Below are 14,593 nucleotides of genomic sequence, written 5' to 3' on the forward strand. Positions count from 1 at the left end.
TACTTCAAGAACAAAATCTTACAAAAATGCTTAGAACAATTCTTTCATATTGTATTATTTGGTAGTACACATTGGAGGTATATATTCAGTGTTTAAGGAAAGGTTGGACATGGTGCTTAGGGACATGGTTTAGTGGGTGATGTTGGTGGTAGGGGGATGGTTGGACTAGGTGATCTTAGGGGTCTTTTCCAACTTTTATGATTCTATGACAATTTCACATGAAGACTACAAATCAGTTTATATATTACACCTGACAATAGCCTCTGCTATCATTTAGACTACTTATATATATACATATATTCATATATATATATGTATAATATATTTAAAAGCCAGTCTTTTTTTCATTTTTGTGTGTGTGTTTGTGTGTGTGTGTGTGTATGTAATTACTTCTATTCAACAACAGTTGAATTGCCTGTAAAGGCCTCTTGTTGACCTCAGTGGAGCTGCTCAGGACAGAAAAAGTTTTTGAGGAGAGCATACCTTTTCGTAACAAGGAATGTAACTTGAAAACTACCCACGTGAAGTTACACCCTTCTCCTCACTGCAACAGGCAGTTTTGCCTTCAAATACATTACGACATGTACCAGACATGCATGTCTTGTAGAGCTAAACAGCAGATAAATGTATATATATATAAAAAGAAGCCTATTGCTGAGGTAAGAGCTTTAAGAAATGCTGAAGTACAGGGCTTGTGAAGGAGGGACAACAATCTTGTCTCCTCTCTCTGTGGTGGCTCTGGTTTTAAGCACAGCCTCAGGGGGTTACATTGCAGGACACCACTCCCAGCAGCTGCTCATCCTTTAAGGCTTCTTCTTCCCCTCACAGCTTGCTGGCTGGTGAAACACCATGTCAAACACCATGATTTCAGGTGGAAGTTTCAGAAATCTCTGCAGGCCAGTAGATCTGGTATAGCATTGGTAATCCAGAGATCAGGATTTTCTCCCTCCCTGCCTCCCTCTCTTGTTTGCTTCAGCCAAATGATGTCTCCTGTCAATCTGTAGGATGCAATTAATATTACTTTTTTTTTTTTTTTTTTTTTTTTTTTTTTTATGCCACTTTGCCTTACAAGCTGCAGTTATAAATTATAAATATCAATAGGATGACAGACTCAAAGAGTGTATCATTCAATATAACCAACACTTTTGATTTTAAGAACTCATTTCAATCCCAGTTTCTTCCAGAAAAGATAATTGATGAGGACAAAAATAAATGTTTTGACAGAAGATCTCAAAAGATTTCTTAAAAAAAATACCCCAAACCTTCTATTTATTGTATTTTTGTTTGTTTGTTTTTAAACTCAAATGCACTACATTTTTAAATACAAGATTTTTATTAATGGAAAGCTGTAGAAACACATATTCCAAGCACGCTGACAAACTCCAACTTCAAAGTGGGCAATTCAGTTACAAGTTACACTCAATTACCTTTGTGAAAGGAGAACCTACACTAGAAACAAAGCAGTCTAAGGGCAAGCCTTTTCTTTAATGCAGCATTAGAGTACGGCTGAAGAAATACATTAACTGAAACACTGGCTGCATGCTGAGGGCCTCGCTGTACATGAGAGGAAACAATGAGTGCAGACTACATTCACCACCCATCCACCATGGGCAGAGACAATAGCCAGTGTTGGACAAGTGTAAAAATAACTCTGCTAAGAGGAAAGCTAAATGCTCTCTGTGTTCTCACAAACTAACTCGTGCCTGTTTTTGAAGCTTCTCTCAATCCCCCAAATATTGTGTTTCAAGGAAGTTCTCATTTCTGTGCACATTGTTGTTTTCCATGAGATTTTCTCAGCAACTAGTGTTTGCCAGTCTTTTGGTCTGTACTACCCATAGGATATTTATAAACTCTCTGTAAATGCTTGCAGATTGTTACAGTTAGTCGGTCTCTCCAAGAAGTTTAAGCAGGTTTTCCTTCTTTCCTCAGACTTGACCACTGCTTGCTGGGAGGCTTTTCCCTAGGGTGGCAGATGGTGTGGATTGCGTTTCCATTCCTTGGAAAGCTCCTCTTGTGCATCTTCCCGAAGGCTGCTTGGTATGATAAACTCTCTTTTTACCACATCTTTTTTTCACAACTGCACAGGGACTGTGTCACTCTGTGACATTTGTAAACTTTTCATGCAAAACTAATCCTGCCCATGCTCCAGACCTTTTGGAGCTGGAGTTGTTGGAACAAGTGGGATGCGTCTGAGTCAGGTTTCTTGCTAGGAAGGTGTGAGACAGGCTGACCCTAAGTGCCAGGACTGTGCAATGTGTCACCTCGCCAGAATGCAGCCTCCTACAGTCTTTTGCTATTTCCATGGTTTGCAGGAGACATCTTGTGGTCAAAATGCAAAATCACAGAGCATGCAGACCCCGTTGTGCAACGAGCATAGTCTTTCTCCCGCGAAGGTTGAGAAGGAGTCAGACTGCTGCTGTCTTTCAAGTGTTTAATTTTCACTGCCAGGGCATAAGTGAAGTAAAAGCTATCCATCTGTCTGAAGGGCATTTTTGAACTAGGGCACAACAAAAGAGTGTGAGTTTGTATTTAACTTCAGCATTTTTTTTTCTTTTAATGACACTGCTCCTGAAGGTGGACACCATTCAGCCAATTCTCCTAAATCTCACTGATAACTATTTTTGCAATAAGAGTGCCAGCCAGCACATGTACCAGATGAATACAGAGGGACACCGAGAAAGCCCATTAGTTGAAGTTACCTGTTTTTGTTGATTTTTAAACATATTTTTTAAAAAAGTGGGTAAAAAAAAGCATAAGAAGAAGAAAAAAGGGAGATAAGAACACCCCAGGGAAGCAGAAAGACAAGGTTGTTTTACGCATTTTAGTTATAGGTCTCTCTCTCTTTGATCTTAATTATAATTATTACACAATTATATAATAGCATTTCTCAGCTGGCCTAGCCTTTCACTGTGGCAGGTGCCATTTAGATACGCAGAGAAAATGACAGTACTTGTTTCAAAGAGAGTATCAGCTAGGAGACAAGATAGAGCAGATGAATGAGAAAAATAAGTGGATTGTGATGGGGTGATGGGAGATGTGGTAACAGTAATAAGAGGATGGGTCCAATTCTAAACTTACCACCATACCATGTAGTGTTATTTAAAAAAAAGCTCATGAGAAAGAAGAGAAATAATGAGTGTCCATGCTAGGTGAGTTGGGAACAAAACAATCAGCAAAAGGTAAATCCTAGAAGATGGGTAACAACGTATTATCTGACTACAGAAGCCATTCAGCAGAAGCTGTCTCAAGGCCAGACAGTCTGGTAATGAGACCATATAGTAATCATTTGTATCCAGGCTGCTATTATCTGTGGTGAGAAAATCTGATTCTCACAAGTGTGCAATGAGAAAAATCATGACCTTCCAGACCCCTTGAAGTTACAATTTATTAATAGAGCCTTGCAAAAGATGGAAATTCTACCTGGCAAAGGACTGGACACTTGTCCTCATTAGCTGCAGCACCAGTAACTTCACAGGTTGTATGCAGAAGGGTATTTCATAAAGGATTAGTTTCAGGTTGACCTGGATATTTCATTTTGAGATGTGGCCATTTTATAGGAAAATATAAAATTAAATGAATGGTCCTTCTGAAAAAAAAAAAAAAAGTACATTTCAGAATGTTTCCAAAAGTGACAAAAAGAGCATTTTCAACATCTTCAGAACTTCTCTTGCTCTTTGTTCCCACTTGTTGAACGAAATTACAGAGAAAATTATGCCATTTTGCAAATGTGTCGATGATAATGAAAGTGAATTCTCTATTCCAAAACTGCTTCCCCAACAGGCTCTGTTAATCAAGTCTCAATGGTCTTCCAGAGCTAAATTTTGTCCCCTTCTTTGAAAACTGAAACAATTAACTCTTGGTCCAGCAGTGTACATCTGTAACATGCTGGCTTGAGAAAGAGCAGCCCTTCTGCAACTCAATGCAAACTGTTCATGTGGGAGAGAGTGCATCGTTGGTAAGATCTCTTGGAGCCAGACTGGGGAAATGGCACAAACATGGATGGGTTGGGCCATCTGATCTCTTTGAAGCTTGCTGTTGTCCTATGTACAGGGCAAATCTGCCCTGATTTAAATCTTTGCTGCATTTGCCTCTCTTGGTTGCTGAAACAGCCGGGAATGGCTGACATAACAGAAAGGCCTGTACAAACAAAAATATGGCTCTTCTGAGATGTTTCTTGTGCTATGGGCTCCAACAGAAAATGAGCCAAAACCTGAAGGCTTTTCTTTAATTTTATCCCATGTGGCTGTCGGCCCTGGTCTTCCTTCTAGCCAGCATTAACGTTGGGATGGCCTAATGCATCAGGAGGACATATTCACCCCTCTTCCTTATCTACCCAGCCACAGATGGTTCCACATCAATACTGGACCTTCCAAGGATTCCCTATAAACTGTGAGAAGGGAATTCCTGTGTCCCAGAAATGCCTGTATGTGCTACTGGTTGGCAGGCTCATCAGAACAGAGCAGATACAACATATTACTCTGATGTAAAAACTGAGATGTAGCTCTGTGCCATCTCTGTTGCTGGCTGGATTGAGACTGAGCACAGGAGGAACATCCCAATGGCAGCTACTGACAGTCTAAACTGTCTTCTTTCCTTCCTTTTCCTGGCTCTTTGTAGAATGGCTATCATTTTTTTTTCAGTACAGAATTTTATTTGTTAAGTGAAATAGTCTCTGTAACAGTAAAATTGTCCCTTTCTTGGTCTTCTACAGGGAACACTAGAAATAGAGAGAAAAAATAAAAGCTTAAAACCCATATAACATTTGCAAAAGTTATGCTTAAATAAATAATAATAATAAAAAACTCCTTAAAACAAATAAATTGTGTTTACTCTTAACACTGGAAAATATTGTTTGTCACTTAAATACAAAAGCTATGCCTGCTGTCAAGGTGTTGAATTTTGTACATTGGTCATAATACCAGCAAAGTGAACAGAGAAACACAATGCTCCATGTAAAATGGTATTATAACCAGCGCAATTTAGGTATTCATACTGCAGTGGATCACCTCAGGGCAAGCCTGGCTTCAATCAAGGCAAGAAAGTAGGTTTGCAGCTATGCTGCTACATCAGTTTAAAAATCCATAATATAGATATGTTCTTTTCTGCACTGCTACAGCCTCCAATAATATCAACTCATTTGGTTTCTGTGCTACACAGCGATATGGTTGTAAGATAAATATGAAAGACAAATACCATATAGTAATTAAGTGAAATAACAATACTCCCTTTTTCACACTAGTAATTAAAGTGCAAAATAATATTTTGTAAATATGTATATATAAATACTGTAAGCTGACTGATTTTTGCTTCTAAATGGACATTAGTGACTGGTAGCTGAGAATGCTAATCCTGATCAGACAATTAGCTTATCTCTTCTTCTTGCCTGATAAGGGGAGTGTAGCCAAGATCATTGTGGAAAGCTTGACACTGTCAGCTCTGTTATTTCCCACCCTACTCAGTAAGAAAGCTGTAGTTTAAGTTACATCTGCTTGGCACTTGATTCTGAGCATGTTTGTCTGCAGGGAACCTGGCACAAGCTTTTGAGCTACCCAGCCTCCAAGTTGCCTGTGGACTCTTTGGTTATGTTTGAAGGGCAAGTCAACAGTGCTAATAATATGCAGATAAAGAATTCAGTTGTCATCCACAGAGGGCAATTCTGTATTGCCCTGTATACCAGAGAATAAGAGCAAAGGCATGGAATAAGTAGCAGTTCTGGTTTCAGAAAAGTGTTGAACTGAAATTCTAGTCACACTAAAGATCCCTTTGAAACAAGATGAAGGGGGGAAAAAAACTCATAGTCCAGTCCAGAATAGACACTTGATTAGGCACAGCTCCTAATTAAGCTGTGAAACTTGTTCACATATCTAATGGAAGTCAAAGGTATAAACCAGTTCAAAATGCAATTAGACACATTCACAGGGAAAAGTCAAACAAGGACAGAACATCAGAATGAGGATACACTTAAAATCTCAATAATTCCTTAAGCCACAGATACCCAGAAGCTGTGAGTATGTGAGGAGAAATCATCAATATATGTGTGCCCTGTTCTTTTATTCTTTCCCAAGCTTCTGCTAGCAGCTGCAATTAGAGGTAGGCAAGCAGGTTTGATGGACCATTGCTCTGAGATAGTACAGCAGGTTTTACACTCTTACAACCCCAGCTCTGCTCTCTACAGCTCTGAGGTGCTCTAGTCCCAGGAAATTCAATCTGTGTCCCCTGTGTTGGAGACAGACACCTCCAATGTGGGGCTGTGTGCATTTTTGAACAAGTATTCTAAGTGCAATGGTTTTCATAAGGAAATACAGAAAGCAATGGCATCTATAAAGTCTCGTGCAGCTCCTTTGCTGTCCGTACAAGCAAATACCAGAGTGCTCCAAGAAAATAAGAGTAGGGTCTCAAACTTACGGCTCAGCAGATTGCTATTAGTCTCGGCTATTAGTGCTTCTGCAATAAATTCATCTCTCCAAAGATTTGCCCTAGAGTAGGAGAAAGACTAGATTTTGACAGCTATCATTTTGTGTTGAGGATTCCCTACACAGTTTATTTGCAAACACACCTGATATTTCATTTCAAACACATATTCAACAGCTATCATGTGAGTACAGTGCAATTTCTGCACAGAGCTTTTCTCACCAGAGACTCATTGCTAAGGTAGCATTGATACTACCAAAACTGAAGGCCTGGAGCCCTGTAGATTGTACTAATCTCAGTGAAAATTCAGTTTATGGGTTTACATCTATTAATACCAACCAAACTGTGAATTTGAAAGTGGGAAAAATGCAAAGTATGTACTCTGCAAAGCAACTACAATATTGTATGCATTATATCAGTATGGAAGAAAACCCAGTTGATTATTGATAATTTGCCTGAAGAGGAGACTATTGAAGGACTAATTTCTGGTAATATTAAACATGGTTTAAGTAGATTTGACCCCCACAGATCAATTGCAGTTTTCAGGAACTGAATGCCACATGTGACATAAAAGCATTCCCACAGGAAATCTATTCGTCTCTCCCCAAATGTCATTATCTAAAAGTGGATAAAGATTATTTGCATAGAGAACTTGAAGAAGATATTTTTCAGCTATTACGATGCCATTGGGATTAGCACTTTCAGAAGAGATGGTTTCTTCTTCCTTTTATTTTTCTTTTAAATGGATGAAAAAGTCAACCTCTCACTCTGGATTTTATTTTATTTTTCCTTTTTTCAGGTAGGAGATGACAATTTTTTCTGCTTTTCAAAATTTTGTTTTAATGCAAAGGTGTCAAAGACAATCCTTCTTTTAAGAGTGGGAAATGAAAAATATGTTTTTTTTTGTTTGTTTGTTTGTTTGTTTGTTTGTTTTTTCATTTTGGTTTTTTTTTTGGACTGTTACTGGGGGTCTTGCTCCAGAATACGTATGTGTTTTCATACGACATAATAAATATGGGTAAGATATTGCTTGTATTTCTATACCTTACTCTCAGCAATAATAGAAATAGGAATCATAGAAATCTAATGTGCTAAGGACCTCAATAAATGACCTAATCTATTTTTTTGGTGAGAGGTATCAAGTATATCTAGGCTACTGGCAAAGAGGTTTGTCAAATGATTCCTAAATGCCTTGAGTGAAGGATGTCCCTGAGGATTTTGCTGTGGCTTTGCCCTGAGACTCGTCACCTTCCCAGTTAGAAAGTCCTCTGCATATCTCACTTAGCTAGTCTTGGCTGAAGATTAATGTGGTTTCTTCTTGACTTTCTTTCAGGTGGTCAGCACACTCCTTCTTCACTGCATAGCACTTCACAGATTTCCCTGCACTACAGGAGTGATGGCAGCCTTCCTACTCAGTGTCCTGATGCCCAGAAATAAGACTCTTTGGTCACCTTCCATAAATGTGAGCTACCTCAGTGCAGTAAAAAGCTTATTCAGAGAATGAAGCCCACCACATGTCTATCCATTGTCTGGATATTTTTTTGTTGCATCCAATTTCTTTCAAGATTTTGCCAGGATCTTTGGGCCATGAAAAAAGAGACAAGAAGTTTTCTGTTCCAGCAAATCTTCAGAACAAACCCAGTAGCTTATCTATTTATTTGGTCAAACAAAGTGAGGTTTGGTCAACTGATAACTTATTTTGTTTGCTATTTGGCTAAACAAGGCTTAAGACATGAAACTTAAACATCTGAATTTCCCCCTCTGGTGTGAAAGAACAAAAATTTAAAAATGTGGATAGGAACTGCCAAGAACAGCACTGCAGTTCCTCCTGCCCACTGGAGTGGGTATGAATCACAGTCCTTCCTTCCCTACTAAAGCGGGGGCAGATGAAAGCCACTTGTGACTGCAGTGATACGGCCCCATGGGTGAAAGCAGAGCCTTTCTGAAAACTTGGCTCTTAAAGTTCCAAAGTTGCAAATCAAGGTGAGACACTGTATGCTGTCAGCTGACAATTACTATTTTTTGATCTCATCTCTGCCTTTGTTAGTTAAAATGAACTGGGAATTGTCTAAACTCCAAGCTTGTTGTTTACATTTACTTGAAAATAAATATCTTGCCTTTAGAGACTATTATATGTCTGCAAAGAAGTCTATTTTTTTCTGATCTTACAGAAGTAATTTACCAGAATAAGATTTATTTATTATTTTTTTTTTCCTGGAACTGAAGTACTTAATCGTTTCTAAGCAAATGTGGGAAAGAACTGTCATGTGTCCTTTACTTTGTAAAGCACCATTAAGCCTTGGACCTATTAGCTTGTGTTTGGAGGTTTCATTTGTCGCTCTTTGTAGTTATATAATGAAATATTTATTGAAAAAGGAGGTACTGTTAACACTCTTCCATCAGTAAACAAGTGTCTCCTTCACCTTGTGAAAATGGAGGATGGACTGATCTGCAATTAAACAACAGTAGATGCACGGGTTTGCTGAACACATTTTGTCTGAAGAATGGAACATCTGTTCTGCCTCTCAGATTTCCTCAAGGAATTCCTCTTTTAAGCTATCACAGTTTTACTTTCTGCCAAGGATTTTATTTATTACTCCGACACGTTCAAAATTGCTAACCTGAGGTCCATTCAAACTATACTAAAGTAACTACAGTATCTGAAGGATTTTGTACTTGGTTTACTGTCCTAAAGTTTGTAAGCATCTGTTTTCCCATAAGTATGTGCACAACTTGCATAACTAATTCTCTTGTGCCCTTTCTTGTCAGACACATGCAAATTCATTTGCTAATAGTGTCTGATTTCCTTTTAGGCACTTCTGTTTTATGATTCTTTACATTTTTATATGTTGCTTCCATTCCAGTATTAACTGATGCTTCTGTGATATTTTATAGGGTTTATTGGGTAATTAATAAAAAACAGCCTTAAAATAATGTTAATTTCTGACAATTTAGATGCTTGGGAGAGTCATGGAGGCTTTCTGTGCATGCCCATGTCAAATTATTTCTCTAATTATATGTTATGATTTGTCTTTTCTGGCATTCTATTTCTTCTTTATGTTACTGAAAAAATTGCTTTTCTGCTAGTTATTAAGAGAGAGATTATCAAAAGAAATGAGCACCCACCTTCAAAAAATAATGTTTTTTAAGACCTCAGAAAATCACCTTTGCAGTATTTTTGTCCAGATTTTCAGAGAAACCCAACAACCAATGCCAGGAGTTTGAAAACCTGAGTACCTCTTCTGATGCCTAAGTTGGCATCATATGCACATCTGTTCATATGCACATTTCTTTGACATCAAGATCCCAAAATATAATGTGCAGTCCAGGATGAAAGATGATTTATAATGTTAACATAAACACATTCAAAATAAGTCCTGGATTCTGTAAAAAGATACGTTCCTATACACAGGAATCACCTGCAGCTCTGACAGTGTAAGTCTGTACTTCATCTGGCTGATTTCTGACACAGAATTTAATAGACATGGCAAGGGAATCTACTGTGTAAACTCCAAAGCTGGCAACACACCAGCCTTGAACTGACCTCTAAAACATCTGCCCTTTCAGTTGTGGATCCCTATCAGTGTTATTGTCAGTTTTGCTATTTGCCTTTATTTTGGGGAAGTACAGGGAATGACATTTTAGGAAGACATAGGAAGAAGCATAAAACTGGTGTTCATTCAGTGAGCTATCCTGCTGTGTAAGCCCATGGTTCGAATTGTAATTATCAATTGTATCTTTCTACCTCTTCTACTTTACTCATCCAAGAGGAAACATGATCCTCAGAAACTAAGAAACTAAATTCTGCTCTTAAGAACCTCAGGTCTAACTTTCCTATTTAAACATTTTCCTGCATCTGGAGCAGTCTTGATCTGCCAATTAAAGGCATTGCTTCTAAAAGAAATAATAATAAAAAAAGCTCCAAGCAAGCTCAGCAAAAAAATCTGTTTATACGCTAATCCAGACTTTACCAAATTCTTTGTAATTCAGTTTGTGTTATCCTTAATGCTTCAGAATCCCAAACTTTTCTACCAAAGGTAATATCCAAAGATTCAGATATGGTGTTTCCACCCTAGTTGTAGAAAGCTGTAGAGACAGCAGTGATAATAGCTTTCATGGAATCATAGAATCATAGAACAGCTTAGGCTGGAAGGGACCATTAAGATTGTCTAGTTCCAAACTCCCTGCTATGGGCTGGGATGCCAACCCAGGTTCAGGATGATCAGGGCCCCATCCAACCTGGCCTTGAACATTTCCAGAGCTGGGGCATCCACAGCTTCTCTGGGCAGCCTGTTCCAGTGCCTCATCACCCTTACAGTGAAGAATTTCTTCCTAACATCTAATCTAACTTTCCCTCCTTTTATTTTAAAACCATTTCCCTTTTGTCCTCTCATTGTCTGCCTGAGCAAAAAGTCACTCCCCATCTTTTTTATAAGCCCCCTTTAGGTACTGAAAAGCTGCAATGAGGTCTCCCCAGAGCCTGCTCTTCTTTAAGCTGAACATCCCCAGCTCTCCCAGCCTTTCTTCATAGGAGAGGTGCTCCAGCCCTCTGATTATCCTCGTGGCCCTCCTCTGTACCTGCTGTAACAGCCCTGCATCTTTCTTGTGCTGGGGGCCCCAGACCTGGATGCAGCACTCCAGGTGGGGCCTCACGAGGGCAGAGCAGAGGGGGACAGCCACCTCCCTCCACCTGCTGGCCACTGCTCTGGTGATGCAGCCCAGGATGCAGTTGGCTTCTGGGCTGCAGGTATGCACTGCTGGCTCTTGTTGAACTTTTTGTTCACCAGAACTTCCAAGTCCTCCTCTGCGGGACTGTTTCTAGTGAGTTCTCCCACTCTGTGTTTGTGTCTGGGATTGCCCCTACCCAGGTGTAGCACCTTGCACTTGGACTTTTTGAACCTCATTAGGTTCACGTGGGCCCACTTCTCAACCTTGTCCAGGTCCCTTTGGATAGCACCCTTTCCTTCATCTGTATCAACCACATTCCACAGCTTAGAGACATCTGTAAACTTGCTGAGGCTGCACTCAATCCCACTGTCTGTGTCACTGATAAAAGATATTAAACAGCACCGGTCCTGGTACAGACCTCTGAGGGACATCACTCATCACTGGCCTCCACCTGGACATGGAGCCATTGACCACCACTCTCTGAGTGCAGCCTTCAGACAATTCCTTATCCACTGAATGGTCCACCCATTGGACCTCATTTCATCCTATGTGAAAAAGTAGGAAGGGGTGGTAGTCTTTAGGACCCACCAGGCTTGGCAGTTTCTTCATAATATTGCGTATGTGGACTCTGGGCAGGCAGCAAACTTCTCTGGGGAGATTATCTGGATGGCAAATGGGTGCCTCAGTGCCTCTCAGAGAGGAATCTCCAGTGACTAACACCCTTCATGCCTTTTTTGTGGCACTGGTTCTGAGGCAGATTGCAGACAGCCAACTTTGTATGGTTCGCCTTTCTAAGCTCTTTACTGTTATTCTCAAAGTCTCCTCTCTCCTGCCCTACAAGCAGGGACACTTCAGGGGCAACCTGTGTTGCTGTCTTGTGTGATGCAGAAAGCACAAGCTTCTAGGTTAAGCACACAATGCTTAGATTCAATTTTAACGAAACAATAAACTGGTCCATAGGCTGGAACTCACAAACAGTAGTTTAGGCTGTCATACCTGGCTAATTAATTGATTTAAGGCACCAAGGGCATGGCCTACTTTATTTGTCTTCATCCATCTTCACTGCAAATATTTTTGGTTTGTGAGGAATGAGGAGTGAAAGTTGAGGTGGTTGGGGGCAGAAGAATTATGTAAACCAGAGATAGTCCTGATCACTTTAGGGAGGCACTGTGCCGCAGCACCAAGCTATGCTCCTTTCTGTGCCTACAAAGAAAACAACATCCACTGCTGCACCTGATGTCTAAGGACTTTGCTGTATTATTTCTAGTTCAAGCACCTTGGCTGAACTTTAAATATAAAAAATATCAATAGAAAATCCAGCTTATTATTTTTTTTTTCTTTACAATATTTTAGAAGCCTAGAGCAGATTCTGGGTTGCCTAAATGTGAGAACCAGGAGGTCTTCATTTGTAAAGCAAGTAGAGGAAAACATTGACAGGCTCAGTTCTCATGTTAAACAGACGATTCTGTTTGCTTAGCTGTTTTCTTTTCCCCTCTCTCAATATCTTCTACATCTGTCAGTAATGAAATTAACTGCAAAAGGAAATGATGTGTCTGATCTCTGAAGCATGGTGTATAGAGAAAGAAATTCTTTTAAAGGAGAATCTACTGCACTGCCAACCCTTCCTCCACTCCCATCATATTTAAGGACAGCTGATTTCAAGCTGCCTCAATCTGTAGTCTCTAAACAATCATTTTGTCAAGAGAACAGGAAAACGGTGACTGGTATAATGACATTCATTATTTTGGCTGTATTAAATATGATTTCTGCAAGCATTCTTATTCATCAGAAATTTGCAAATTGAGAGAAAGCACCAGATATTTACCAGCTTCATAAAAGTTATTTCATTTCCTCATCTCCCTCACTGCTGCGTCCAACCTTTCATTTTGCTTACCACCCACCACCAGTGCTCTGGGTACAGCTACCCACGAGAAAGGCCATTCAGCTCCCAAACCTGGTTTCATATGTCAATTAACCACATTTTTTGTCTTGGCCAAAACACCATGCAGTGCAAATCTGAAATGAATCATGAGGAGCTGGATAAAAGCAATTTGGAATAGGTTTTGTTGTATGGAGTTCATCCACCTGTACTTCCAAAGGGACTTTTGGAATTCTCAAAAATGAATTATCAGGTTGTAGAAAAATATCAAGCATTTATGACAGCATAAATACAAATATTGAGAAGAAAATGTTGATGCTGTCATTCATTCTTCCATAAATGTGTTTTCTTCCGAATTTTCCCATATGCAGCTGCATGTTCTCCCTAATTAATGAATTGCCCTCAGGTTACTCACCCAGACAGATCTAATCTGTCTCTGTCCAAAATGACTAAACTCTGTCCTGCATTAAAGATGTAAAAGGCCACAAATTACTTTCTTGGTCTTTCCAACTAGAAAATCACTGCTTACTGAATGGCATTCTCTCCATGTGGCATTCAGGGTGATTTCATCACCTCAGGGCTGAAGCTTTCAATACAAGTGAAGAAAAACCTCTACTGCTAAAAAGTTTCTCAGTTCAGATTACAGTTCAACAGAAGAAACATTCACTTCAGGTTTAAGCTTATAGTAATGCCATGAATGCAATAAAATGTATAAGTATGGCATTCTTTTATCTTTAATGCACTTTATAAATATTAACCGATCTTTCCTGGGATAGGTTTCCACGTAAAGTTATGTGATTTAGATGAAGGATCAACATACTGTTACAGAAAGGTATTTTTTCCAAACCTTATAATAAAAAACTGTATTGAATTAGCATATAAAGTGAAATATGGACAAGTATATGTCATCTTTATTACTAGCTGACCTTCACTGCAGTTATAAGACTATGGATATACACAAATTTCACATGATTTTTACTGTTGTTTTCTTACATAACTTGATATGGTTTCCCCCTTAAGGCCTCTAGGGGGATTTACAAGTTTATAGATAAAAAATAATAATAAAAAAAAATAAAAAAATCAACTTCTGCTCTGTTGTCTGGTATGAAATAGAGAGAGCATCAACAATACTTGGTAGTCTGAAGAATTGGAAATGATAGTGCTGAATGTGAATTCCCCACGGGAGTGCAAGCAGCAGGAATGCTTGTTTATTGAAGTTGAAAGGAAAAATGTCCATACAGTTTGATCTCTGTTTCCAGTGTGAACACTGCAAGTGAAGTAGCTAACACCACACCAATATTGCTGGTTAGCTGGCAAGCACAAATTTGGTCAGAAACTTTAGACTTGTATTTCACAGAAAACATTCCCTATAATCTCTTGCTGGAATTTGCCATTGAGAGCAAACCTTGTTAAATCCCTACATCTCCTTCTACATTCATCATAATAAATGAAGAGGAAACAAACAAAAACAAGAAACAAACAAACAAACAAAACCCCAGACGTGTACTGCAGAGTTGTGTGGTGAAAGAAACAGAACAGTAAAAGTGGAGACATGGAGCTGATCTCCCACTTTGAGACCAATTTGCATCTATTTTTCTTTCCCTGTATAGGGAAAGCAATCACTCTTGTTCCTAC

The sequence above is a fragment of the Oxyura jamaicensis genome, chromosome 2 (genome assembly GCF_011077185.1).
Source record: "Oxyura jamaicensis isolate SHBP4307 breed ruddy duck chromosome 2, BPBGC_Ojam_1.0, whole genome shotgun sequence".
In the NCBI taxonomy this organism is placed as follows: Eukaryota; Metazoa; Chordata; class Aves; order Anseriformes; family Anatidae; genus Oxyura; species Oxyura jamaicensis.